The sequence below is a fragment of the Balaenoptera ricei genome, chromosome 6 (assembly GCF_028023285.1).
Source record: "Balaenoptera ricei isolate mBalRic1 chromosome 6, mBalRic1.hap2, whole genome shotgun sequence".
NCBI lineage: Eukaryota > Metazoa > Chordata > Mammalia > Artiodactyla > Balaenopteridae > Balaenoptera > Balaenoptera ricei.
Genome location: NC_082644.1, coordinates 73090624 through 73116961, shown reverse-complemented (window position 1 = coordinate 73116961; position 26338 = coordinate 73090624). Strand labels below are relative to the sequence as shown.

Below are 26338 nucleotides of genomic sequence, written 5' to 3'. Positions count from 1 at the left end.
TGTTGTGGAGCACAGGCCCTAGAGCTCGTGGGCTTCAGTAATTGCTGCAAGTGGGCTCAGTAGTTGTGGCGCACGGGCTTAGCTGCTCCGAGGCATGTGGGATCTTCCTGGACCAGGGATCGAACCCGTGTCCCCTGCATTGGCAGGCAGATTCTTCACCACTCTGCCACCAGGGAAGTCCCTTATCTGACTTTCTATCTGATCATTTAAATCAGAAAACAAATTGTGCTGCTCGGTGATCAGTTGGGTGCTAGGCTAGAAATATGAGAGTCCTTGAAGTGTGGAAGTCCTGTTAGTCAAGCCCCTTCCCCCAATCAAACACACACATCTGAAGATGGTATATTTTCCTAACCTCTTATATCATGGAACTTCTTAGAAGGAGTCAGGACTCTTTTTTTCTGCCCCCAGAGAAGTGTGATGAGTTAAGCTTTTGGATGCACTATGGTAAATGTCAGGGATGTTTTCTCAGTGACTCTTACTGGCAGATCTTATTTTCACTTGCAGCAGAAATAATAACTGTGGCTGTGCTAACATATAATCCTGAGGTGAGGAAATTGTGGGGCAGGGTGAGGGGAAAATGCATTTTGACACTCTTCCTTTGACTGATACCATTTATGTGGCCTATTGTGAACCTGAATTTGATTTCTGTCAGATGGCTCAGGAAATTCCAATGCCAGGAAAGGGCACCTGGAGATGACGCCATCCGCAGGGCACTTCAGTGGTGTTGCTGATCGGGGCTGACTTTGATCTTTGTCACCTGTGGCTAGGAAATGAGTGACTATCAATTATATAAGCTATCAGAGGCTCATAGAGTCTTGTCAAAGATGGATCCAGGTCAGGATACCCGTCAGGAATCTGGAAGAGCAATTCAGCGATTCAGTTTAGGGACAACTATTCATCTCCTAATGGGTCTTCATTTTATTTAACTGCTTGATAGCAACCCCGTGAAGCTGCCACAGTGACACCGAGAGGGATCTGTGAAGTTTATGTCATGGGGAGCTGGAGGTACGTTATATAGCCGACAGGATTCTGTAGGCTCAGTCAGTATGTGTCATGTGGAACACCATTCAGTGGACTGAAAAGCATTTCATGCTTTTGGTTTTTCAAAGGACGCCTGTCAGCAGGTTTCCTAGGGCAAAAAATAACTGTGCCATAGTCAAACTTCACTAAGAGTCCTATCCAATCAGATAATGTCATACCACCATGAGGAGGAATTTAGGGCTTTGCTGGAATAATAGGATCCTAATCACTGCCAAAAGGATTTGTTAACACAGGCCAGGAGCGTTGTGCATGACCACTGGCACGTTGATTTTTACCCTTCACACAAAGTTCATCTTCCTTTCTCAATGCCTATCTCTGTCCTGAGGTCAAGCCAGGGGAGGAAGAGGTTGTGCTCTGGTGCTCTGGTCAGTAGGAAGGTTTCTAGGGCTTAATTAGCAGTAAAAGATGCATTATTTGTTGGGTATACACTCAGTGTAGGCATTGTGCTAGAAACTTCTCCACTATGTGCTAGTGGGGAACAATACTCACCCGTGCAGCCTGGATTCAGGCTTATAATCCTCCACAAAGGCTTCTGGCAGCCACAATCAATCAATTGGGGTTGGCAGGCAAAACAGCATCTGGGTGCCATCCGGCTATTGAAAATGATTTCCTCAAGGACAGAGACCACAGCTTCCCATCTCCTCACTATGCTCCGCTGTATTCACTGCCTGGTAAAGGTCTGATGTTAAATTAAGACTTGCATTTTGAGAATGGTACCCACAGGCGGATGTGGCTATGTTTTTTTAAGGAAGTGAGGGAAAAAAACCTCCATATGGGGCTACAGATAGCCCCAACTCTGGGTCACAGTCTGGCTGACACAGTCGGGTGGGCACACCTATAAAACCACTCTGCAGTTAATTGGCTTTTGAAAATGGGATAGAACAAGCAAGAATCAAATCAGATCTACTCCAAAATTGGCTTTTCTCTGTTTTTTCTCCTTTACTTCTTCCTCACCACCCACTCACTTACCTCTCCCTTTCCATCTTATTTCAGTTAGGATATATTTACGGGAATCAGGTAACATCCGTTAACTGATATCTACAACTTTTCTGTGAGCACCGCAATAGGTTTGACAAGATGCTTGAGAGCATTGGGTTAAAAGTCAGAGTGTCTTGGTTTCTACTACAAGCAACTCTATGCCAATAAAATGGACAACCTGGAAGAAATGGACAAATTCTTAGAAAGGTATAACCTTCCGAGACTGAACCAGGAAGAAATAGAAAATATGAACAGACCAATCACAAGTAATGAAATTCAAACTGTGATTAAAAATCTTCCAACAAACAAAAGTCCAGGACCAGATGGCTTCACAGGTGAATTCTATCAAACATTTAGAGACGAGCTAACATCCATCCTTCTCAAACTCTTCCAAAAAATTACAGAGGGAACACTTCCAAACTCATTCTACGAGGCCACCACCACCCTGATACCAAAACCAGTTAAATATACTACAAAAAAAAAAAAATTACAGACCAATACCACTGATGAATATAGATGCAAAAATCCTCAACAAAATACTAGCTAACAGAATCCAACAACACATTAAAAGGATCATACACCATGATCAAGTGGGAATTATCCCAGGGATGCAAGGATTCTTCAATATATGCAAATCAATCAATGTGATACACCATATTAACAAATTGAAGAATAAAAACCATATGATCATCTCAGTAGATGCAGAAAAAGCTTTTGGCAAAATTCAACACCCATTTATGATAAAATCTCTCCAGAAAGTGGGCACAGAGGGAACCTACCTCAACATAATAAAAGCCATATATGACAAACCCAAAGCAAACATCATTCTCAGTGGTGAAAAACTGAAAGTATTTCCTCTAAGATCAGGAACAAGACAAGGATGTCCACTCTCATCACTGTTATTCAACATTGTTTTGGAAGTCCTAGCCACAGCAAACAGAGAAGAAAAAGAAATAAAAGGAATCCAAATTAGAAAAGAAGAAGTAAAACTGTCACTGTTTGCAGATGACATGATACTATACACAGAGAATCCTAAAGATGCCACCAGAAAACTACTAGAGCTAATCAATGAATTTGGTAAAGTTGTAGGATACAAAATTAATGCACAGAAATCCCTTGCATTCCTATACACTAACAACAAAAGATTAGAAAGAGAAATTAAGGAAACAATCCCATTCACCATTGCAACAAAAAGAATAAAATACCTAGGAATAAACCTACCTAAGGAGACAAAAGACCTGTACTCAGGAAACTATAAGGCACTGATGAAAGAAATCAAAGATGACACAAACAGATAGAAAGATATCCCATGTTCTTGGATTGAAAGAATCAATACTGTGAAAATGACTATACTACCCAAAGCAATCTACAGATTCAATGCAATCCCTATCAAATTACCAGTGGCATTTTTTACAGAACTGGAACAAAAAATCTTAAACTTTGTATGGAGACACAAAAGGCCCCAAAGAGCCAAAGCAGTCTTGAGGGAAAAAAGCAGAGCTGGAGGAACCAGACTCCCTGACTTCAGACTATACTACAAAGCTACAGTAATCAAGACAATATGGTACTGGCACAAAAACAGAAATATAGATCAATGGAACAAGATAGAAAGCCCAGAGATAAACCCACGCACCTATAGTCAACTAATCTATGACAAAGGAGGCAAGGATATACAATGGAGAAAAGACAGTCTCTTCAATAAGTGGCGCTGGGAAAACTGGACAGCTACACGTAAAAGAATGAAATTAGAACACTCCCTAACACCATACACAAAAATAAACTCCAAATGGATTAGAGACCTAAATGTAAGACCGGACACTATAAAACTCTTAGAGGAAAACATAGGAAGAACACTCTTTGACATAAGTCACAGCAAGATCTTTTTTGATCCACCTCCTAGAGTAATGGAAGTAAAAACAAAAATAAACAAATGGGACCTAATGAAACTTCAAAGCTTTTGCAAAGCAAAGGAAACTACAAACAAGACGAAAAGACAACCCTCAGAATGGGAGAAAATATTTGCAAATGAATCAACAGACAAAGGATTAATCTCCAAAATATATAAACAGCTCAGGCAGCTCAATATGAAAAAAAAAACAACCCAATCCAAAAATGGGCAGAAGACCTAAATAGACATTTCTCCAAAGAAGACATACAGATGGCCAAGAAGCACATGAAAAGCTGCTCAACATCACTAGCTATTAGAGAAATGCAAATCAAAACTACAATGAGGTATCACCTCACACCAGTTAGAATGGGCATCATCAGAAAATCTACAAACAACAAATGCTGGAGAGGGTGTGGAGAAAAGGGAACCCTCTTGCACTGTTGGTGGGAATGTAAATTGATACAGCCACTATGGAGAACAGTATGGAGTTTTCTTAAAAAACTAAAAATAGAATTACCATATGATCCAGCTATCCCACTACTGGGCATATACCCAGAGAAAACCATAATTCAAAAAGACACATGCACCCCAATGTTCATTGCTGCACTATTTACAGTAGCCAGGTCATGGAAGCACCCTAAATGCCCATTGACAGACGAATGGATAAAGAAGAAGTGGTACATATATACAATGGAATATTACTCAGCCATAAAAAGGAATGAAATTGGGTCATTTGTAGAGACATGGATGGATCTAGAGACTGTCATACAGAGTGAAGTAAGTCAGAAAGAGAAGAACAAATACCGTATATTAACGCATATATGTGGAACCCAGAAAAACGGTACAGATGAACTGGTTTGCAGGGAAGAAATATAGACATGGATGTAGAGAAGAAACGTGTGGACACCAAGGAGGGTAAGTGGCGGGGGGGTGGGTGGTGGTGGTGGTGGGATGAATTGGGAGATTGGGATTGACATATATATACCAAAATGTATAAAATAGATAACTAATAAGAACCTGCTGTATAAAAATAAAATAAAATAAAATTCAGAAAAAATGAAAAAAAATAAAAATGAAAAAAAGAAAAGTCAGACTGTGTTGGTTTGCTTCCCCACCCTCTTCCATTACTAGCTATATGACCTCAGCCAAATTAACTTCTTAAAGCCTCAAAATCTCAGCTGTAGTACAGAGCCGACACCAGCGTCAATTTATTGTGAGACCAAAAGATGATTTTACTATTACAAAGATGAAGATAAAATATAGCCCCTGCTTATACTGTAATTGAGGAATTAGATTGGTAAAATATAAATGAAACAAAGATACATACATTCCTCCTATAGTTGGAGGTCCCCATAAAGCAAACTGATACACGAATGCCCATAATCTGGGGAGCATAGTGTCCGTCGCGTGGCCTCTGTCATTGATGACCTAGTCTTGCTCAGGAATTAGTACCATCCCTAGAAAATAAATACCGCTCCAAGTGCAGCCCAGTGGCGCTCTTTGTGTGGCTTTGTACATTATCACCACAGTGTGTGGATTATGCTGTGCTGACATTGGTCCCAATATGATGGGTGGGAGATAGGGGAAACCCTTAATATTGAGGTGCATATTAACAAACACTGAGTTTTCTTAGTAATGCTTGGGGTTGTTTTTAGCTGTACCCTTTTATGTACAAAAAGCTTATTGAGGGACTTCCCTGGTGGTCCAGCAGTTAAGACTGTGCTCCCAATACAGGGGACCTGGGTTCGATCCCTGGTCAGGGAACTAGATCCCACATACATTCTGCAACTAAGAGTTCGCATGCCACAACTAAGAGCCCACATGCTGCAACTAAAAAGAGTCTGTGTGCCACAACTAGAAGATCCGAGTACCGCAACAAAGACCCGGCACAGCCAAATAAATAAATAAAATATATACATTTTTTAATTTTAAAAAAAGCTTATTGAAATTTCTATAGGAAATAGAGCTCAGTTATTGCTAGAACTCTAGTCTCTAATCCCTTTTTACCCATTGAAAGAATGGTTTTCTGTAAGGTAGTTTTTGACAGCCCAAGGTTTCTCATTGATTCATTGATTCATCCATCCCCTTCCTTCCATCCATGTATCCATTTATGTATCTGTCCATCTATTCAACAGAAATTTAGTACCTTATATGTGCTAACATGGTGCTAGGTGCTGGGTACAATGGTGTACACAAAGACAGAGTCCCTGTCCTCATGGAGCAATGTAATTTTTGCAAAGTTCTAGTAAAATTACAGTTGCTAACATGCAGATTATCCTATTGTAGCAGACAGACTGCATGTGCTAAACTCAACTCTAAAGCGTAAAAGGGGAAGAGCAGAGAAGATATCAATGGTGGCCAGGGGAGGGGCCTCCATGCTCCCATAAAATCTACCATGTCTTCCCCCTTCTACAGGATAACATTTCCAGTTATAGACAGTTGATTTCTCAATCTTTATAAAGTGTGAAAAAGAGGATTTTTAGAAACTTTGCAGTTTTTTATTTAAAGGATATAGACTAAGTAAAACAATGTGCTTACTTTCAACCAGATTGCCACCTCAAAGCCCCTTCTATCCAGAAATTCTGGATAGAATTTAGAGAAAGGAGAAGTAAGTAAACGTGAGAAGACTTGGAGAGCCTCAGGGAATGGTCTGTGAATTGAGCCTCAAAAGATGATTAAAATCTTGACCCTAGATGCCCTAGGCTTCCATACACAATCAGCACATACTCATAAAGAAAACCACCAGGCTCCTAGGTGTGCCTTGGCGTGGAGTGGTAGGGTCTGTGAGGACCTAGGAAAAGCCTTCGTGGTTAGATTCCATGTTCCAGAGAATTTGGCTCTCCGCTTCTCATGGTATGTTGGGCCTTGCTGGGGGCTCCCTTGACACTGCCGCTGGGATGCTCTAATTTTGCTTGGTTGATTTAATTTCTCACTCTAGAGGAAGAAAGTACAATTGATGTTTTCTAATTTGCCTCTAGACTTCTTTAACATTTACCTTCAGCACAGCAAATCTGAGGCACTCCACTGTAGAGCAGCTAAGGGCTCAGAAGACAGTATTTGCAGAGTCACTTGGGACAAAAGTATTTCTCCAGCTGGGCCAGTTCCGGTGATTGCCTGGGTTGCTGCCACACCGGGGGTGTCATGGTGGAGAAGTCCAGAGACATGAATTCCAACTGTGTGACCTTGGGCAGGTCACTTCACCTCTCTGGACCTTATTTTTTTTCTCATCTGAAATATGAAGAGCCTAAATTAAAGATTCCTCAACTGTGGTGAGTCAGATAATTTAAAATGGCTAAAGGATGAGCATTCTTTATTTACTAGCCATATATTTTCATGGTCCATTCTGTTTATGTTAAGGGATACTAGGTTTTCATAATAATGATCACTGTTTCTTAAAAATAATTTTATTTATTTTCCTCATGTGATTTCACTCACAAGCGGACCATGACTCCTTATTTGCCTTGTCCCCGTGGTCCTGAATTGTAAACCCTCCAATATCCTTTCCAAAGTCTTCCTCCTTGGCCATTTGTTTCATGACGGTCTTGAGGGAAACTGTTCACTTTGTGTATTGGGTGCTGGATGGGCCCTCATTAGAAAGTCAGAAAACCACTTGGGTTTCACATGATGTGGGATTGGCCCATCCAGGGCTTCCCAGCCTCCATTCAGTCACATGTGACCTTCACAGCTGTTGCCATGTCTATGCGCCGTGTCTACTAATAATGATTTGATGTTTTCTTCAGATAAACTGGGTTTACTTCTTACTCAAAAATTATTTGTAAAGCTCTTACAAATGTTTTTCACATTTACCTGAAATAAGAGTAAAACCAGCATACCGAATACAAGGAATGATCATGACCCTTTACACTTTTTAAACTTTAGCTCCCCAGAAACTTCACAGGATCTCTTTTGCCAGAGTTTCAAAAAGAGATCAATAAATTCATTGCTTTTGTGGAAGGTTATCTAGATAGAGGCTTTTAAATTTTTTAAATTTCTTAATCTGGATCTATTCACTTAGGTCCAAAATTTTCAACTCAGACTGAAACAAGTGAAGTTGTCAGTGAAGAAAAGGTGTATAGACCAAAATGTGTTCCTTTAAAATTGAAAGAAGGGAAAATTTGAGGTTGGGGAGGCAATAACTATATTATAGTTAGAACAAAATAAGGCTCTAATGTAATGGTTTACAAACTTCAGCAAGCTTAGAACTTTTCTACAACTTAATGGCAAAAAAAGAAATCCAGTTAAAAATGGGCAAAAGACTTGAACAGACATTTTTCCAAATACATACGAATAGCCAACAAGTACATGAAAAGGTGCTGAACATCATGAATCATAAGGGAAATGCAAATCAAAACCACAGTATCACCTCACACCTGGCTATTATCAAAAAAAACCAAGAGATAAGTGTTGGTAGGATGTGGAGAAAAAGGAACACATGTGCACTGTTGATGAGAATGTAAAATGGTGTAGCCACTATGAAAAACAGTATGGGGGTCCTCAAAAAATTTAGAGTAGAGTTACCATTTTATCCCCCAATCCTATGTCTAGCTATATATCCAAAGGAAATGAAATCACTTTCTCAAAGAGATATCTGCACCACCCTCCATGCTCATTCCAGCACTATTCACAGTAGCCAAGATATGGAAACAACATAAGTATCTATCAACAGATAAATGGATAAAGAAAATGTTTTATATATGCATATGTATACATATATATACACACACACATAAATATATAATGGAATTTTATTCAACCATGAAAAAAGAAGGAAATCCTACCACTTGCAACAACATGGATGGACCTTGAAGGCATTATGCTAGTGAAAGACTAGTACTCTATGATCTCACTTATATTTGAGATAATAAAAAAAAAAGCCGAACTCATAGAAACCGAGTAGAATGGTGATTGCCAGGGGATGAGGGGTAAGGGAAATGGGGAGATGTTGCTCAAAGGATACAAACTTACAATTATAAGATGAATAAGTTCCAGGAATCTAATGTACAGCATGGGGACTATAGTTGACAATACTGACTTATGTCCTTGAAAGTTGCCATGTGAGTAGAGTTCTAATGTTCGTACCATAACAACAGCAACAGAATTATAATTTTGTGAAGTGATGGAGTGTAACTAACCTTATTGTAGTAAACATTTTGCAATATATACACATATCAAGCCATCACATTGTACATCTTAAATTTACACAATGTTATATGTCAATTATATCCCAATAAAGCTGGGAGGGAAAAAAGAACTTTTCTGGGAGCGTTATAAATACAGATCCCTGTGCCCACTCAGTAGGTAGGTGTGGCCCCAGGTGATCCTTACACAGGTCCAGGGAATAGACCACATTTTGAAGTTCTTTACCGGCATGTAAAAGTTTGCCATTTTAAAGATATTTGGTGGGGGAGATTTTTGTTTTATCAATAAGACATTTATTTGGAGATACATAAATATGTATATATGTGTATACATACCTATATACAGAAATTACTATTTGTGTAGGATAAAAATGTTTGAATATCACCAATTTCATATTGCCTGATAAAACAAAATTTGAAAGAAAATGTCATCTCTGGGTCAGGGGAGAGGAAATACCACTGAACGTGAAGGCACTGATATCAATGTGCTGTTTCTGAGCAGCTGCGCTGAGTTGCAGGAGCTCCAGATTCAGTCACCTCTCTGGCCTCCGTGGGCAGAAAGCAGAAGAAAACCGAGCGGTTTCTTTCCCCTCCCCAGGCCTCATGGCTGAGGCTGCCCCTCTGGGTGGAATGTGTGTGTGTCATCAGGGGCCCAGGCTCTGCATCTGGGGAAGCATCGAAACACTGAGGTTCTTCAACAGGAAGGCCATTTTACAGGGCAAGAAGTTAACACAAGCAATTGAGTTGATGCATTGAAAGGACAGCAGCCATAAACATGTAAGACGGAGACTGGAATCTGAAGATACGAAGCCCTACACTTTGGCAATGTGTAGTCAGAGACTTACGCTTGCCAAGCAAGTCAACAATTCTTTACCTTAAATCTTACTGATTTTTAAAGAATAGGATATATGTATTAGGATGTTCCCTGTAAATTATTTATAATACCGCCCCATCCTCCCCCCCCAACCAAAAGAGGACTACAGTAGAAAGAGAATGGTTAAATAGATTGTAAAACCTATAACACAATAAAATATTACGTAACCACTAAAATCCTATTTTTGAAGATGAGTGACATGGCAAAAAGCCATTCAGGCAGTCACCATCTTGGAGGATCTGCTGTGTGTTAAACCCTGTGCTAGAGGCTTGTGATGAAAATCACGGCTCTGGCCTGGAGGAGAGAGAGGAATAAACAGGCAAACATAATGTGGCAAATGCTCAAATGGAGGTGCTTACTAGGGACTCTGGGACACCTCCCCAAAGTGGGGCAACTAACCCAGACAAGGAGTCCCAGAGAGATCACAAGAGGATGGTTACTTGAACTGGGTGGGCATGAGTTGGCCCCTGTAGAGACGAAGTGGAGGAGCTTTCTGGAATGAGAGCCATACACACAAAGGCAGTGGAAGCTAAGGAGTTGCTATTCAGGCAAGTTGGAATGATTCATTCCAGCTGGAGCTTCAGGTGACTGAGGAAGAGGTGGGAGTGGGGAGAGAGAACCACCACAGCAGCACCCTTCTCTGAGTGCCCTCCATGTGCCAGGAGCTCTATATCCGTGTAGAGTAACATACTGTTCCATTCCATGACCACGCTATGAAGGAGTGGCAAGGCAAAATTTTGACCAGGACATCCAACTCCAATGCCTGTGTTCTTAGCTCTGCCCTGAGTCTGGAGCAGTTGGCAGAGGTCAGATCATCAAGGCCTCATTTTCCATGTAAAGCAGGTTGGAGGTGGAGTCAGGAGAAATTCAAAACATGAGCTATAATAGCCTCCATTCCCCACAAAGAAGAATTAAGCGAAAAAGCTATGTCCATTCAATGGCATATTGTACAAGCATTAAAATGATGGTTATCGACACTAGGAACATGGGAAATGTTCCATGTAATATTCAGAACTTTTTCCAGTATAAAATTGATAAATGCTCATTGTAGAAAGTGAAAAATTCAGAAAAGCTATAATAAAAAAATAAATAATCCTACCATCCAGAAATAACCACTTTCCATCTACTTGTGTGCCTATGTGTGTGTATACACACAAAAAATTAGGCTTGTAAGTTGTATAGTTTTGTATCTTGTCCCATTATATTAAAAGCATTTTCCCATGCCTACCATTAAGTATTCTCAGAAAACATACATTTGAATGCCTGCATAATCCATTTTATAGACAAATAGTTACTTAAATGGATAAAAGACAAGAATACAAAGTTTCAGGGACTTTGTGGTTATAGCAATGTAAAATTGGCATAAGAAACTAGTTAATAATTCTGGGGTTATGGACTTCTTCTCCTTTTATTTTCTCTAATGTGGTTATTTTCATGACTTAGTTTTTAAAATATTTTCAGCCCTTGGCATTAATTATTCAACAATGAAATTTTTTGCATCATTTTACATTTGCCAAAATCACCAATTAATAATAAAATTGTGCTTCTATTTGACATCCCACCCTGGGTTTGGGTTTGTAGGAAATGTACATCGTGAGAGAAAGGAGGGAAAGAGATAGAGAAATCCTCCACAATGCCCTTTCAGTGTCACTGCTTTTGAATGTCGCTACTATGACAGTGTGGCTGAAAAACAGTGGGGAATTGTGCTTTCCAGTAGAAATCCCAGTGTGGAACTAGAAGCGTGCCTTAGAGCACCCACCATCCCACTCCCATCTGAGAGCTGGAGAATTACTTTGTCAATATAAAAAGTAATAAAAACCAGAAGAGACTTGCTTTATTAGGCTGCTATTGTTCATGTTGATTTATTAAGTCTAATATTTTTCTCTTCAGAACGTGGTCACAAACAAACCAAGAGGGAAAATTGAGATTCTAGTCAGAGGCTTTGGTGATCCATGGCTCTGAGAGTGAAATGTAATTCAATTTATAGCCTGTTCAAGTTTGTATATGGCATCTACAACATTATTCAGGGAGAGAAATATAGAATCTGGTCTGTAACAGTGAGGATATAATTTGTTAGTTGGGCGAGAGGTGATGGGAAAAAAGTGAAAGGGAACTACTCTATCAAAGCATCTCCAGAAGTTTCTTGAGCTACAAAACTGTTAGAAGGTAGGTCTTTTCTATTACAAAGAATTTACTTAGCCCCCTTTTAGGGAACCATTCTATCATTTATTATATGTGTTTGTAAATGTCTAAATGTCAGAAAAACAGGTTCTTAAAGGGGGCCGAAATATCTTTGGGAAGTCACTTTGAATTTTAGACGAAAGATAGGTTATAATATTATAACTGTCTCAATATGACAATGAGAAAACCTAACTTTATGCCATCAAAATTGTATTTGTTTGCTAGGCCCCGATCTGTGTTTCCAGCAACAACCCCCAGAGTGTCTCCTTCCCCCACACCAGGACACTCTTTCAGCTCCAGAAACCCAGTGTGTTGAGCTTCCCGAGCAGACACCTCAGTGCCTTTGCACAGCCACCCCAACCCATCAAATACATCTGGAAAATATTCTTCTTCCTTCAAAACCCAGGGAAGATATCCCCTTTTACAGCATGCCTTCCTTGAGCTACCCCAGATCATGACTCCTCTGCATTTTCTCTGGGATTCTTTGAACATTGAACTGTTGTTCTTGTGACACAACCCCATGATGGCTTTGTTGTGGTCTCTCCACCATGAGCCACTGGAGGTCAGGGATGGGTCTCACCTTCATTTGTGTCCTCACTGCCTGGCACACAGTAGGCACTTAATACATTTTATATTGAAGTAAATGCTTCCATTTCAGAAAACAAGTGACTCATTAAATTGTGCTAAGGAGCCTTTAGGTCCTAGAACCTGGGCAGGGTCCCAGGTCTGAATGATGCCCGCACCAGCCCCCTTTCTGCTAGAAGGAAAGGCAGTGAGTTGAGTGCTTTCTCAAGCTTCTCAGAACCCTGATTAATATTCTCTGATTCTCTGTCTAAGAATACATACAAATCTCTCCCTCAATTCCGACCTACCTGGCAGGGGAACAAGAATTTACAGTGTCACTCACCCACAGTGAAGATTGCATGCTTGGCAATTTGATTTAATTATTTCTGGAGCTTGATTCAGACTGTTCTTATCTGCCTAGGAAGAAAAAGGACTTTAGTAAGTTTCTTGGCCACTTTTGAATCAGTGCTATCACAGAAGAAAGCAGGGGATAATTTTTTTTCCATTTTAAGCCTGGGATTCACCTCTACAGTAGAGTTTTATTTCACAAGAAGAATGTTAAGTCTAGTGGACAAACTTTGTTTTTTCATGATAACAGCAATTTCTACTGTTGCCCAGTCACCTTCAATCATAACAGAAATATATGTAAATATATTTTTTTCAGGGTTTCTCAACCTTGGCACTATTGGCATTTGGGGCTAATTCTTTGTGTGGGAGACTGTCCTGTGCATTGTGGGATATTTAGTAGCATCCCTGGGCTCTGTCCACTAGATGCCAGTAACCCCTCAACACACACACTTGTGACAATCAAAAATGTCTCCAGATATAGACAGATGTCACAAGGGGGGAGGACAAAATCGTCCCCAGTTGAGACCCATGGATACACACACACAAACCCACACACAATAATATATAGAAATGTATACATGTAACACACTTTCTCGCTGTCTCATATACCCTTGGCACTTGGCGAATTCTGCTTGGCTTTCATTTCTTTTATGAAAATCACTTCTTTTAGAAATACTTGTCCAGTTTAAGGGCGTGACGTGGTGTGGGGTAGTGTGTGTGTGTGTGTGTGTGTGTGTGAAGCCACACCTGAATGAAAAACTTAGTCTCCATAGAAAGGTGACCAAATTAACTTTCCTTTTGTGGGGAAAGCACCATAGGAGTTAAACAGAAACACTACAGGATGCCTGTTCCATCACTAAGTCATACAATAAGGGAATGGTTCCATATTTGTTCCTTTCTGTTTCCCCTCTCTTGGCTTGGAGCATGCTTTTTCATAGCTGGATTTTGGGAGCTTACTGGATTGTAAAGATTGAACCTTCCTGAAAAGTCCGGGTCTTATACACTGGCTCACATTTACCTCTGATGTACTTAGCTGGAAGTAACAGAGCTACTGCTTTTGCATTGTTTACTGCATCCCAGACTCTATACTAAATACTCTACCTGTATTATTTCTTTTAGTCTTTACGGTAATTGTATAATGTAGGCGCTATGACTATCCCAGTCTGACACGTGGGGAGACAGGCAGAGAACACTGAACACAGAATGCAGAGCTTACTCTTGACCACAGCACTGTGTTACCTTCCAAAAGATTAGTGGATTTGCTTATCAAGAACCTCAAATGACTACATCATAAGCCATTCCTATAGGAGCCTTTTACATTTTTATATGATCTTTTCTGTTGCTGGTCGAAAATGAGAGGGATCTGGAGGAGGTGAGGATCTACTTAAAATTCTGGTAGAGGAGACCAGAAACATGGTTGGGGAGGCTGGTTCTCTTTCTGTTGACTACATGTGATATAATGCATGCATTCGGGCTGGATTTTTATGTTAATTAATTGGAAGATGTAATTGGTTTTCTTCTAAATGAATAACATATTAAAGCCCTGAAATGCAGAGTGCAGGCAGACTATTTCTCCCCAAATTTAAATTTTCAAACGAGAGAGAGATTCACCTGAAGGCTAAGAGAAGGCTCTGGATCATCCCTGAGGTTTCCCCCCCCCCCCCACCCTTTGTTGAAGTGTTATCACAGGCTGACTCTGATTAAGAGCTTTGAGAAATGAAAACTTTCACTTAGGGCATGTGAGGCATTCTCAGGAAATCCCAGTGACTTCCGTTGTCCTTCCGTAAGTGGAAAACCTTCCCACCTAGACAGTTGGGCTGCTCATCCAAGGCAGGCCAGCCCTTCCCGGGATTCTCAGCACAAGCCCAAGGTCTCCATCATTTCTCCTACCTCCTCCTAGCTGGGGGACGCCATGCTCCCCCAGGGCAGGCTCCCGGGGGCAGAGATGCTCTAGATGAAGGGCCCGCCCACCCACAGGATGTCCAGGACCCTCATGTTGTCTAAAGCAGCTCTGCTTCCTCCAGCCCCCACTCATTTTCAATCAGCAACCTGGGATTCAAAGTTAATGAAAAACGGTGAAAACTCAGTTTAACAATTCGAGTTAAGTTGGGTGGGGGTGGGAGCGGCAGGAATTTTTTTAGTGTTGGAAGAAGCTTCCACAGCCCCGGCCTTCCCTTTGCGAGTGCACTTTTCTCTGTGGCTTTTCCTTCCCTATCTGGCAGGTATCTGCTCATCTTTCAAGAGCCCCCCTCCAGTATTGTTTCTTCTGTGTGGAAACGGTTGATCCCTCCTCTGTGCTTTAGTGCCATGTATAGAATCCAGTAAATACTTATTGAATGAATGGGTAATTCCATACTGGAATCTACACCTTTTTATTATTATAATAAATGATCATTGTAAAAAAAATTCAAGAAGTACTTACGTGTATACACCATTCAGTTTTGAGCATTTATCCATCCACTATTCATTCAACGAATATTTCTTGCACACCTACTGGGTGCCCAGCATTGTTCCAACAGCTGGGAATACAGGCGGGAGCAACATAGAGAAAATCTCAGCCCTCTAAAACTTGACATTCAAAGAGGGTGAGGCAGATAGTAAACAAAGAGCAAATATGTGTTAGATAATAACGCACCATGAATAAATATAAAGCAGGGCAAGAGAGTTGTGAGTGATGGGGGGGTGAAGTGGTCCTGGTGCTATTTAAGCCAGGCTGGGCAGGGAAACATCTGAGCAGAGGCCTGAATGCAGCTCTGGATCCAGCCATAGGGATCTCTGGGGGAAGATGGTTCCAGGTGGAGGGAACAGCAGGTGCAAAGGCCCTGATGAGGCCTTTAGGAGATGAGGTCAGATAAGTAGCCAAGGGCAAAATCATGCAAAGCTTGACTGACCGTGGAAAGGACATAGAATTTTATTCTAAGTGAGATGCAAAGCCATTGAGCAGGAAAGTGACAGGAACAGATTTATATTTTTAAGCATCGCTTTCAGAGCATTTTCATGACCTTTCATTCAACCAGCAATTATCAATAGTGCCAGGCACTGCCCTAGATACTGAGGGGTGGCCAGTAAAAGACACAGAGCATGTCTTCAAGAGGCGTGCAGTCTGGTGTGGAAACCACTAGGCAAATGGACAGCTTAGCACGCTGGGTTAATGTCGTGGTCAACACGGTGGAGGGCTGTGGAACCAGGATGAAGAGATGCAGGGCAAGGGCAGAGGAGATTTTCCAGGTGAGGTCATTGTCAATGACGTTCCTAATCTGTGTCAGAAAAGCAGGAGTATCTGTTGCTACGGGGATATGTAACAGGAAGGCCCATCTCAGTCTGGGGAAGGGAAGGGAAGAATCTTTGAGGAAAGGATTTTTAGGCTGTGTTCTGAAGGCTGAGCAGTAGCTGGTCAGGCAAGGAGGTGGGATAGAGTCCAGCACAGGCCCTGGAGTGGAGAGCTGGGATGGCAGCGGGAGCAGGAGAGATGAAGCTGGGCTGGGTGGGGGCAGTCCAAGTGTGCAGGTCTTGAGGCCACAGTCGGGGCTTAGGTCATTACTCGGAGAGCAGTGGGGAAAGAAGCATTTTAAAGAAAGAAGGGGCATGATTAGAGTTGTATTTCAGAAAGATCATTCTGGTGGAGAATGTTCTAGAAAAGAGCAGGGACATGGAAGAGAACAGTTAGGAGCTAAGTTGTGGTGTAGAATGGACAATGTGGGAATGGGGCAGAGTGCTGGATTTGAACAGCGGGTAGGAGATGGACCAAGAGGACTGGACAAATGATTGGATGTGGAGGGTGAGGAAGAAAGATGAACCGTCACGACTGCCAGGTGCTGCTTTGGAAGTGGTGGGCGTCAGCACTGTTGATCGAGATAAATGATATGACACGGAAGAAGAAATGTGACAGAGAGAAAGACAATCAGTTACTCTTTGGGCAGTCTGAGACAGCTGCAGGGAGATATCCAGCGGGCAGTTGGATATTCTGGTAGGAAGCTCCACAGAGCATCCTTGGGAGAATTAGCACGTGGGTAGTTAAGGTCGTGGGAATGGATGGGATTGCTCAGGGAGAGTGTTACAATTTGCATGTGTATGTGTGTGTGTGTGTGTGTGTGTGTAACTGACGAACACCCATATTTGAGACCGCCTAAGGACTCTCATCAGATGGCTGTTTAAGTCTCGGACCCATCACAGCTCTCACAGTAGCGCTGGCTGTGAGCGCTGCGGAGGCTGTGCAGCAGTGTGCGTTCTGAGGCTGGGGAGCGGGGCAGGCACCCCGGCGACAGGAGAATCCTGCTAAAGGTGGCCTCGGGATGATAAATGAGTTCAGGTCTCCGCCTGACAAGTGCCTCCAATCACCTTCACATTTCGGTTGTTTGGAGGCTTTTGCGGGTGAATAATCAATCTTGTTTTCTGTTTCTTACTTCAGCATTAGAAAGAGTATTTTAGAATATTTTCTTCTCTCGGCCTTATGCCCATCCTGTATGAAGAGCAACAAAGGAAGATGTGCCTTTTCTTCTTTCTTACAGACTTGAGCTGCGGCTTTTCACTACATTCACAGGAGCAATATTTCAGGATGGGTGAAGGTGGTCCAAGAGTACAAACTTACAGTTACAAGATGAATAAGTTCTGGGGATGTAATGCACAGCATAATGACCATAATTAACAATATTCTATATTTGAAAGTTGCTAAGAGAGTAGTTCTTTTTTTTTTTTAGAATTTTTGAATTTTATTTTATTTTATTTTTTATACAGCAGGTACTTATCAGTCATCCATTTTATACACATCAGTGTATACATGTCAATCCCAATCTCCCAGTTCATCACACCATCACCCCAACCCCCCCACCACTTTCCCCCCTTGGTGTCCATACGTTTGTTCTCTACATCTGTGTCTCAATTTCTGCCCTGCAAACCGGTTCATCTGTACCATTTTTCTAGGTTCCACATATATGCGTTAACATACGATATTTGTTTTTCTCTTTCTGACTTACTTCACTCTGTCTGACAGTCTCTAGATCCATCAACGTCTCAACAAATGACCCAATTTCGTTCCTTTTTATGGCTGGGTAATATTCCATTGTATATATGTACCACTTCTTCTTTATCCATTCGTCTGTCAGTGGGCATTTAGGTTGCTTCCATACCTGGCTATTGTAAATAGTGCTGCAATGAACATTGGGGTGCATGTGTCTTTTTGAATTATGGTTTTCTCTGGGTATATGCCCAGTAGTGGGATTGCTGAATCATATGGTAATTCTATTTTCCGTTTTTTAAGGAACTTCCACACTGTTCTCCATAGTGGCTGTATCAATTTACATTCCCACCTACAGTGCAAGAGGGTTCCCTTTTCTCCACACCCTCTCCAGCATTTGTTGTTTGTAGATTTTCTGATGATGCCCATTCTAACTGGTGTGAGGTGATACCTCATTGTAGTTTTGATTTGCATTTCTCTAATAGCTAGTGATGTTGAGCAGCTTTTCATGTGCTTCTTGGCCATCTGTATGTCTTCTTTGGAGAAATGTCTATTTAGGTCTTCTGCCCATTTTTGGATTGGGTTGTTTTTTTTTTAATATTGAGCTGCATGAGCTGTTTATATATTTTGGAGATTAATCCTTTGTCTGTTGATTCATTTGCAAATATTTTCTCCCATTCTGAGGGTTGTCTTTTCGTCTTGTTTGTAGTTTCCTTTGCTTTGCAAAAGCTTTGAAGTTTCATTAGGTCCCATTTGTTTATTTTTGTTTTTACTTCCATTACTCTAGGAGGTGGATCAAAAAAGATCTTGCTGTGACTTATGTCAAAGAGTGTTCTTCCTATGTTTTCCTCTAAGAGTTTTATAGTGTCCGGTCTTACATTTAGGTCTCTAATCCATTTGGAGTTTATTTTTGTGTATGGTGTTAGGGAGTGTTCTAATTTCATTCTTTTACGTGTAGCTGTCCAGTTTTCCCAGCGCCACTTATTGAAGAGACTGTCTTTTCTCCATTGTATATCCTTGCCTCCTTTGTCATAGATTAGTTGACCATAGGTGCGTGGGTTTATCTCTGGGCTTTCTATCTTGTTCCATTGATCTATATTTCTGTTTTTGTGCCAGTACCATATTGTCTTGATTACTGTAGCTTTGTAGTATAGTCTGAAGTCAGAGAGTCTGATTCCTCCAGCTCCGCTTTTTTCCCTCAAGACTGTTTGGCTATTCGTGGTCTTTTGGGTCGCCATACAAATTTTAAGATTTTTTGTTCTAGTTTTGTAAAAAATGCCATTGGTAATTTGATAGGGATTGCATTGAATCTGTAGATTGCTTTGGGTAGTATAGTCATTTTCACAATATTGATTCTTCCAATCCGAGAACATGGTATATTTCTCCATCTGTTGGTATCATCTTTAATTTCTTTCATCAGTGTCTTACAGTTTTCTGAGTACAGGTCTTTTACCTCCTTAGGTAGGTTTATTCCTAGGTATTTTATTCTTTTTGTTGCAATGGTAAATGGCAGTGTTTCCTTAATTTCTCTTTCAGATTTTTCATCATTAGTATATAGGAATGCAGGAGATTTCTCTGCACTAATTTTGTATCCTGAAACTTTACCAAATTCATTGATTAGCTCTAGTAGTTTTCTGGTGGCATCTCTGGATTCTCTTTGTATAGTATCATGTCATCTGCAAACAGTGACAGTTTTACTAATTCTTTTCTAATTTGGATTCCTTTTATTTCTTTTTCTTCTCTGATTGCCGTGGCTAGGACTTCCAAAACAATGTTGAATAATAGTGTTGAGAGTGGGCATCCTTGTCTTGTACCTGATCTTAGAGGAAATGCTTTCAGTTTTTCACCATTGAGAATGATGTTGGCTGTGGGTTTGTCGTATATGGCCTTTATTATGTTGAGGTAGGTTCCCTCTATGCCCACTTTCTGGAGAGTTTTTATCATAAAAGTGGTGTTGAATTTTGTCAAAAGCTTTTTCAGCATCTACTGAGATGATCATATGGTTTTTATTCTTCAATTTGTTAATATGGTGTATCACATTGATTGATTTGCATATATTGGAGAATCCTTGCATCCCTGGGATAAATCCCACTTGATCATGGTGTATGATCCTTTTAATGTGTTGTTGGATTCTGTTAGCTAGTATTTTGTTGAGGATTTTTGCATCTATATTCATCAGTGATATTGGTCTGTAATTTTCTTTTTTTGTAGTATCTTTGTCTGGTTTTGGTATCAGGGTGATGGTGGCCTCATAGCATGAGTTTGGGAGTGTTCCTTCCTCTGCAATTTTTTGGAACAGTTTGAGAAGGATGAGTGTTAGGTCTTCTCTAAATGTTTGATAGAATTCACCTGTGAAGCCATCTGGTCCTGGACTTTTGTTTGTTGGAAGAGTTTTAATCACAGGTTCAATTTCATTACTTGTGATTGGTCTGTTCATATTTTCTATTTCTTCCTGGTTCAGTCTGGGAAGGTTATACCTTTCTAAGAATTTGTCCATTTCTTCCAGGTTGTCCATTTTATTGGCATAGAGTTGCTTGTAGTAGTCTCTTAGGATGCTTTGTATTTCTGCAGTGTCTGTTGTAACTTCTTTTTCATTTCTAATTCTATTGATTTGAGTCCTCTCCCTCTTTTTCTTGATGAGTCTGGGTAAAGGTTTATCAATTTTGTTTATCTTCTCAAAGAACCAGCTTTTAGTTTTATTGATCTTTGCTATTGTTTTCTTTGTTTCTATTTCATGTATTTCTGCTCTGATCTTTATGATTTCCTTCTGCTAACTTTGGGTTTTGTTTGTTCTTCTTTCTGTAGTTCCTTTAGGTGTAAGGTTAGATTGTTTATTTGAGATTTTTCTTGTTTCTTGAGGTAGGCTGTATAGCTATAAACTTCCCTCTTAGCACTGCTTTTGCTGCATCCCATAGGTTTTGGATCATCGTGTTTTCATTGTCATTTGTCTCTAGGTATTTTTTGATTTCCTCTTTGATTTCTTCAGTGATCTCTTGGTTATTTAGTAATGTATTGTTTAGCCTCCATGTATTTTTTGTTTTTACTTTTTTTTCGCTGTAATTCATTTCTAATCTCATAGCGCTGTGGTCAGAAAAGATGGTTGATATGACTTGAGTTTTCTCAGATTTACTGAGGCTTGATTTGTGACCCAAGATGTGATCTATCCTGGAGAATGTTCCGTGCGCACTTGAGAAGAACGTGTAATCTGCTGTTTTTGGATGGAATGTCCTAAAAATATCAATTAAATCTATCTGGTCTATTGTGTCATTTAAAGCTTCTCTTTCCTTACTTATTTTCATTTTGGATGATCTGTCCTTTGGTGTAAGTGAGGTGTTAAACTCCCCCACTATTATTGTGTTACTGTCAATTTCCTCTTTTATAGCTGTTAGCAGTTACCTTATGTATTGAGGTGCTCCTATGTTGGGTGCATATATATTTATAATTGTTATATCTTCTTCTTGGATTGATCACTTGATCATTATGTAGTGTCCTTCCTTGTCTCTTGTAACATTCTTTATTTTAGAGTCTATTTTATCTGATACGAGTATTGCTACTCCAGCTCTCTTTTGCATGGAATATCTTCTTCCATCCCCTCACTTTCAGTCTGTATGTGTCCCAAGGTCTGAATTGGGTCTCTTGTAGACAGCATATAGGTGGATCTTGTTTTTGTATCCATTCAGCAAACCTGTGTCTTTTGGCTGGAGCATTTAATCCATTCACGTTTAAGGTAATTATCAATATGTATGTTCCTATGGCCATTTTTTTAACTGTTTTGGGTTTGTTTTGTAGGTCCTTTTCTTCTCTTGTGTTTCCTACTTAGAGAAATTCCTCTAGCATTTGTTGTAGAACTGGTTTGGTGGTGCTGAATTCTCTTAGCTTTTGCTTGTCTGTAAAGCTTTTGATTTCTCCATCTAATCTGAATGAGATCCTTGCCGGGTAGAGTAATCTTGGTTGTAGGTTCTTCCCTTTCATTACTTTAAGTATATCATGCCACTCCCTTCTGGCTTGTAGAGTTTCTGCTGAGAAATCAGCTGTTAACCTTATGGGAGTTCCCTTTTATGTTATTTGTCTTTTTTCCCTTGCTGCTTTCAGTAATTTTTCTTTGCCTTTAATTTTTGCCAGTTTGATTATTATATGTCTCGGCGTGTTTCTCCTTGGGTTTATCCTGTATGGGACTCTCTGCGCTTCCTGGACTTGGATGGCTATTTCCTTTCCCATGTTCGGGAAGTTTTCGACTGTAATCTCTTCACATATTTTCTCAGGTCCTTTCTCTCTCTCTTCTCGTTCTGGGACCCCTGTAATGCGAATGTTGTTGCGTTTAATGTTGTCCCAGAGGTCTCTTAGGCTGTCTTCATTTCTTTTCTTTCTTTTTTCTTCAGTCTGTTCCACAGCAGTGAATTCCACCATTCTGTCTTCCAGGTCACTTATCCGTTCTTCTGCCTCAGTTATTTTGCTATTGATTCCTTCTAGTGTATTTTTCATTTCAGTTATGTATTGTTCATCTCTGTTTGCTTGTTCTTTAATTCTTCTAGGTCTTTGTTAAACATTTCTTGCATCTTCTCAATCTTTGCCTCCATTCTTTTTCCGAGGTCCTGGATCATTTTCACTACCATTATTCTGAATTATTTTTCTAGGAGGTTGCCTATCTCCACTTCATTTAGTTGTTTTTCTGAGGTTTTATCTTGTTCCTTCATCTGGTACATAGCCCTCTGCCTTTTCACCTTGTCTATCTTTCTGTGAATGTGGTTTTTGTTCCACAGGCTGCAGGACTGTAGTTCTTCTTGCTTCTGCTGTCTGCCCTCTGGTGGATGAAGCTATCTAAGTGGTTTGTGGAAGTTTCCTGATGGGAGGGACTGGTGGTGGGTAGAGCTGGCTGTTGCTCTGGTGCGCAGAGCTCAGTAAAACCTTAATCTGCTTGACTGCTGATGGGTGGGGCTGGGTTCCCTCCCTGTTGGTTGTTTGGCCTGAAGCAACCCAACACTGGAGCCTACCCAGGCTCTTTGCTGGGGCTAATGGCAGACTCTGGGAGGGCTTACGCCTAGGAGTACTTCCCAGAACTTCTGCTGCCAGTGTCCTTGTCCTCACGGTGAGACACAGCCACCCCCCGCCTCTGCAGGAGACCCTCCAACACTAGCAGGTAGGTCTGGTTCAATCTCCTATGGGGTCACTGCTCCTTCCCCTGGGTCCTGATGCGCACACCACTTTGTGTGTGCCCTCCAAGAGTGGAGTCTCTGTTTCCCCCAGACCTGTCAGAGTCCTGCAATCAATTCCCACTAGCCTTCAAAGTCTGATTCTCTAGGAATTCCTCCTCCTATTGCCAGATCCCCAGGTTGGGAAGCCTGACATGGGGCTCAGAACCTTCACTCCAGTGGGTGGACTTCTGTTCTCCAGTTTGTGAGTCACACACCCAGCAGGTATGGGATTTGATTTTATTGTGACTGTGCCCCTCCTACCGTCTCATTGTGGCTTCTCCTTTGTCTTTGGATATGGGTTATCTTTTTTGGTGAGTTCCAGTGTCTTCCTGTCGATGACTGTTCAGCAGTTAGTTGTGATTCTGGTGTTCTCGCAGGAGGGAGTGAGAGCATGTCCTTCTACTCTGCCATCTTGGTTCTGTGCGAGAATAGTTCTTAAAAGTTCTCATCACACACAACATACACACACACACACAGAAATCGCAACTTTGTGAGGTGACAGACGCGTTGACTAACCTTATTGTGGTCTAATCATTTCACAGTACATGCATTTATCAAATCAGTATGTTGTACACCTTAAACTTATACAATTTTATATGTCAATTATATCTCAGTAAAGCTGGAAAAAAGAAATATTTCACACAACTTCAAAAGGGTTACTAAGTGTTACAGAGAGTTGAGATTTCCTTAAACCAGAGGTGTGACCATGAAAAAGCAAACATCTAGTGAACCATATTTGGCCAAAGCAGAATTGATCATTCTTGTTAAGACTTGATTGTAGTGATATTATTTATTCTGATTGTTCAGAATGAGAATTGATTCACTCCCCATTTCTACTCTTTCTGAAGTAGGTATGGACTTTCGTGATGGTCCATGCAATGTCAGGCACATTAATATATAGTAAGTCCTCATGAATCCTTATTCACCATTATTACTGTTGTTTTGTTATTATTACTTTTTTGTACTTGAATGCTTGTCCGTTGCCCCCAGACAGGGACTAAGGAAACTTTTTATGCCCTTGGGACTAGCAGAGTCCTTGACACAAGGTAGAAATAAAGTATTTTATGTTGTGTTCTAATTGTTTGATTATGTTAGTGATCTTTTCCCAGTTTGAGTGTAAACTCCTCGAAGACAGGAACGATGTCTCCTACTTCTTTACTTCCAAAAATTCTAGCCCTGATCTGAACACATGGGAGTTATTTACTTATATTTATTTAAAAACTGAAAGATTGAAATAATGAGTTCACTTTTGCCAATTCAAGAAGAGCATAAAGATTATAGAAACACTTTGGACCTCCCACCCTAACAGCAGAAGCAATGTCAAGCCCAACTTATTGAAATGCACATCCGTAACCTGTAAAACTGATGGGGAAATTGGCCTTTTACAATTCAGAGATGCAGCAGTCGAAAGTGAAGGCATACCTTTTGTTTTTAAACATTGCTCTTTGATCAGAGTATTAATATTCATAAAACTCTTGAAAGGAGATTGTCATTAGGTATTACAGACATTAACGTTGCCACCGGTTTTCAAAGCATTTCTACAGAGATGAAATTGCCCCTGTGCTTCCACTGCTCTTCAGATTAACTGCATTTGGTATGAGTTCCCTTGTTCATTTTCAGGCCTGTGCTCCTGAAACCTAGAGGTGTGATTAGAAATACAGAAGTCAGGAGAGAATGCTTGGAAGGAGTGTCTGGAATTCACAGTTTGTGGAGTTGCGTTTTTTTGTGCACTTTATGAGGATAGTGTCACTGGGAATAGAACACCACCACCAGGAAACAGTCTCTTGCTGTCACATGAATGCCACCATACACACTTGATTGAGAATTGACATTGAGGAGAGGCTGCACTATTTGTTTTCAAAGAGAGTAGCTTGTATTTCTTGACATTTTATCCCAGTGACTTTTACATTAACAAAAGCCAATGGGTGCTATGGAAATAATCAGTCTTTGCAAAAGCGAAAGACCTCCTATTGTTGCAAACATCTTGGAGAAAGCTGTCCATCTGAGTGTCAGGAACCCCAAGATCCAAAGCAGTTCATCTAGAAGGATTTGGTTTCTTCAGAGTGATCTGCATTTTGATTGATGGATGGACAGACAAGTCTCTCTAGCAATTTTTTTATAAATTAAAACCAAGTAAGCAGTAAATGTGGAATGATAGGAGCCAACATATTCACTATCGATACGAGTCAGGCGAAGTAGAAAAGGTTAATATAGGGAGTTGCTTGGTGGCTTATTTGGTAGCCATGCAACCCATGTACTAACCAATATGTTTACCTTTGCTACTTTTTTTTTTTGAAAAACAATTTTTAATTAATTAATTTTATTTTATTTTTGGCTGCGTTGGGTCTTTGTTGCCGCGTGCGGGCTTTTCTCTAGTTGCTGCGAGCGGAGGCTACTCTTCATTGCAGTGCGTGGGCTTCTCATTGCGGTGGCTTCTCTTGTTGCGGAGCACAGGCTCTAGGCGTGCGGGCTTCAGTAGTTTTAACACGGAGGCTCAGTAGTTGTGGCTCGCGGGCTCTGGAGCGCAGGCTCAGTAGTTGTGGCGCACAGGCTTAGTTGCTCTGCGGCACGTGGGATCTTCCCGGACCAGGGCTCGCACCCATGTCCCCTGCATTGGCAGGCAGATTCTTAGCCACTGTGTTACCAGGGAAGCCCACCTTTGCTACTTTTGAATTTAAGACTGTTTTTTATTTCAGAAAATAGAAAGTAGGCCTTAAGTTGGATCTTGATGAAACTTGTGCTAATCCTGGGATAGCTCTTCCCTTGTAATCATTTAAGAACAGGAATTTTGTTGATATCTCCTTTGCTGATGTTAGTGGAGGAGAAATTTAACAGTTAAATCTTTTAAATTTCGAAGTCCATTTTGAGTGGATGGGGAAAACAAGTCATTTTAAACTGGAACATGACAAGTTGGATAGAGATATACTTTTTCTTAAATTTATTAAAAATGATGTGTACCCAAAAGTACAAGAGTATATAATTCAGATTTTAAGAGTTTTGCCAAATTTCGGTGACCTTATGTGTATAGAATAAAACAGAATTGAGACTTGTGTAGGGGTAGGGTTCAGTTTACAAATGGACTGGCCCAGATGACAGGGCCCCGCTGATGCCCAGAGCAAAGATTAACTGAAGGCTTTTAAGTATTGTGAGATGACTTTAAATTCTGTTCAAGATTTAGAA

The 26338-nt window shown here is 40.6% G+C and overlaps 1 protein-coding gene across 2 annotated transcripts in view; it reads left to right on the top strand.

Moving 5' to 3' along the window:
* The window catches only part of APBA1 (amyloid beta precursor protein binding family A member 1), a 243280-nt gene that overhangs the window by 82634 nt on the left and 134308 nt on the right, over positions 1 to 26338 (top strand). The window lies entirely within an intron of this gene.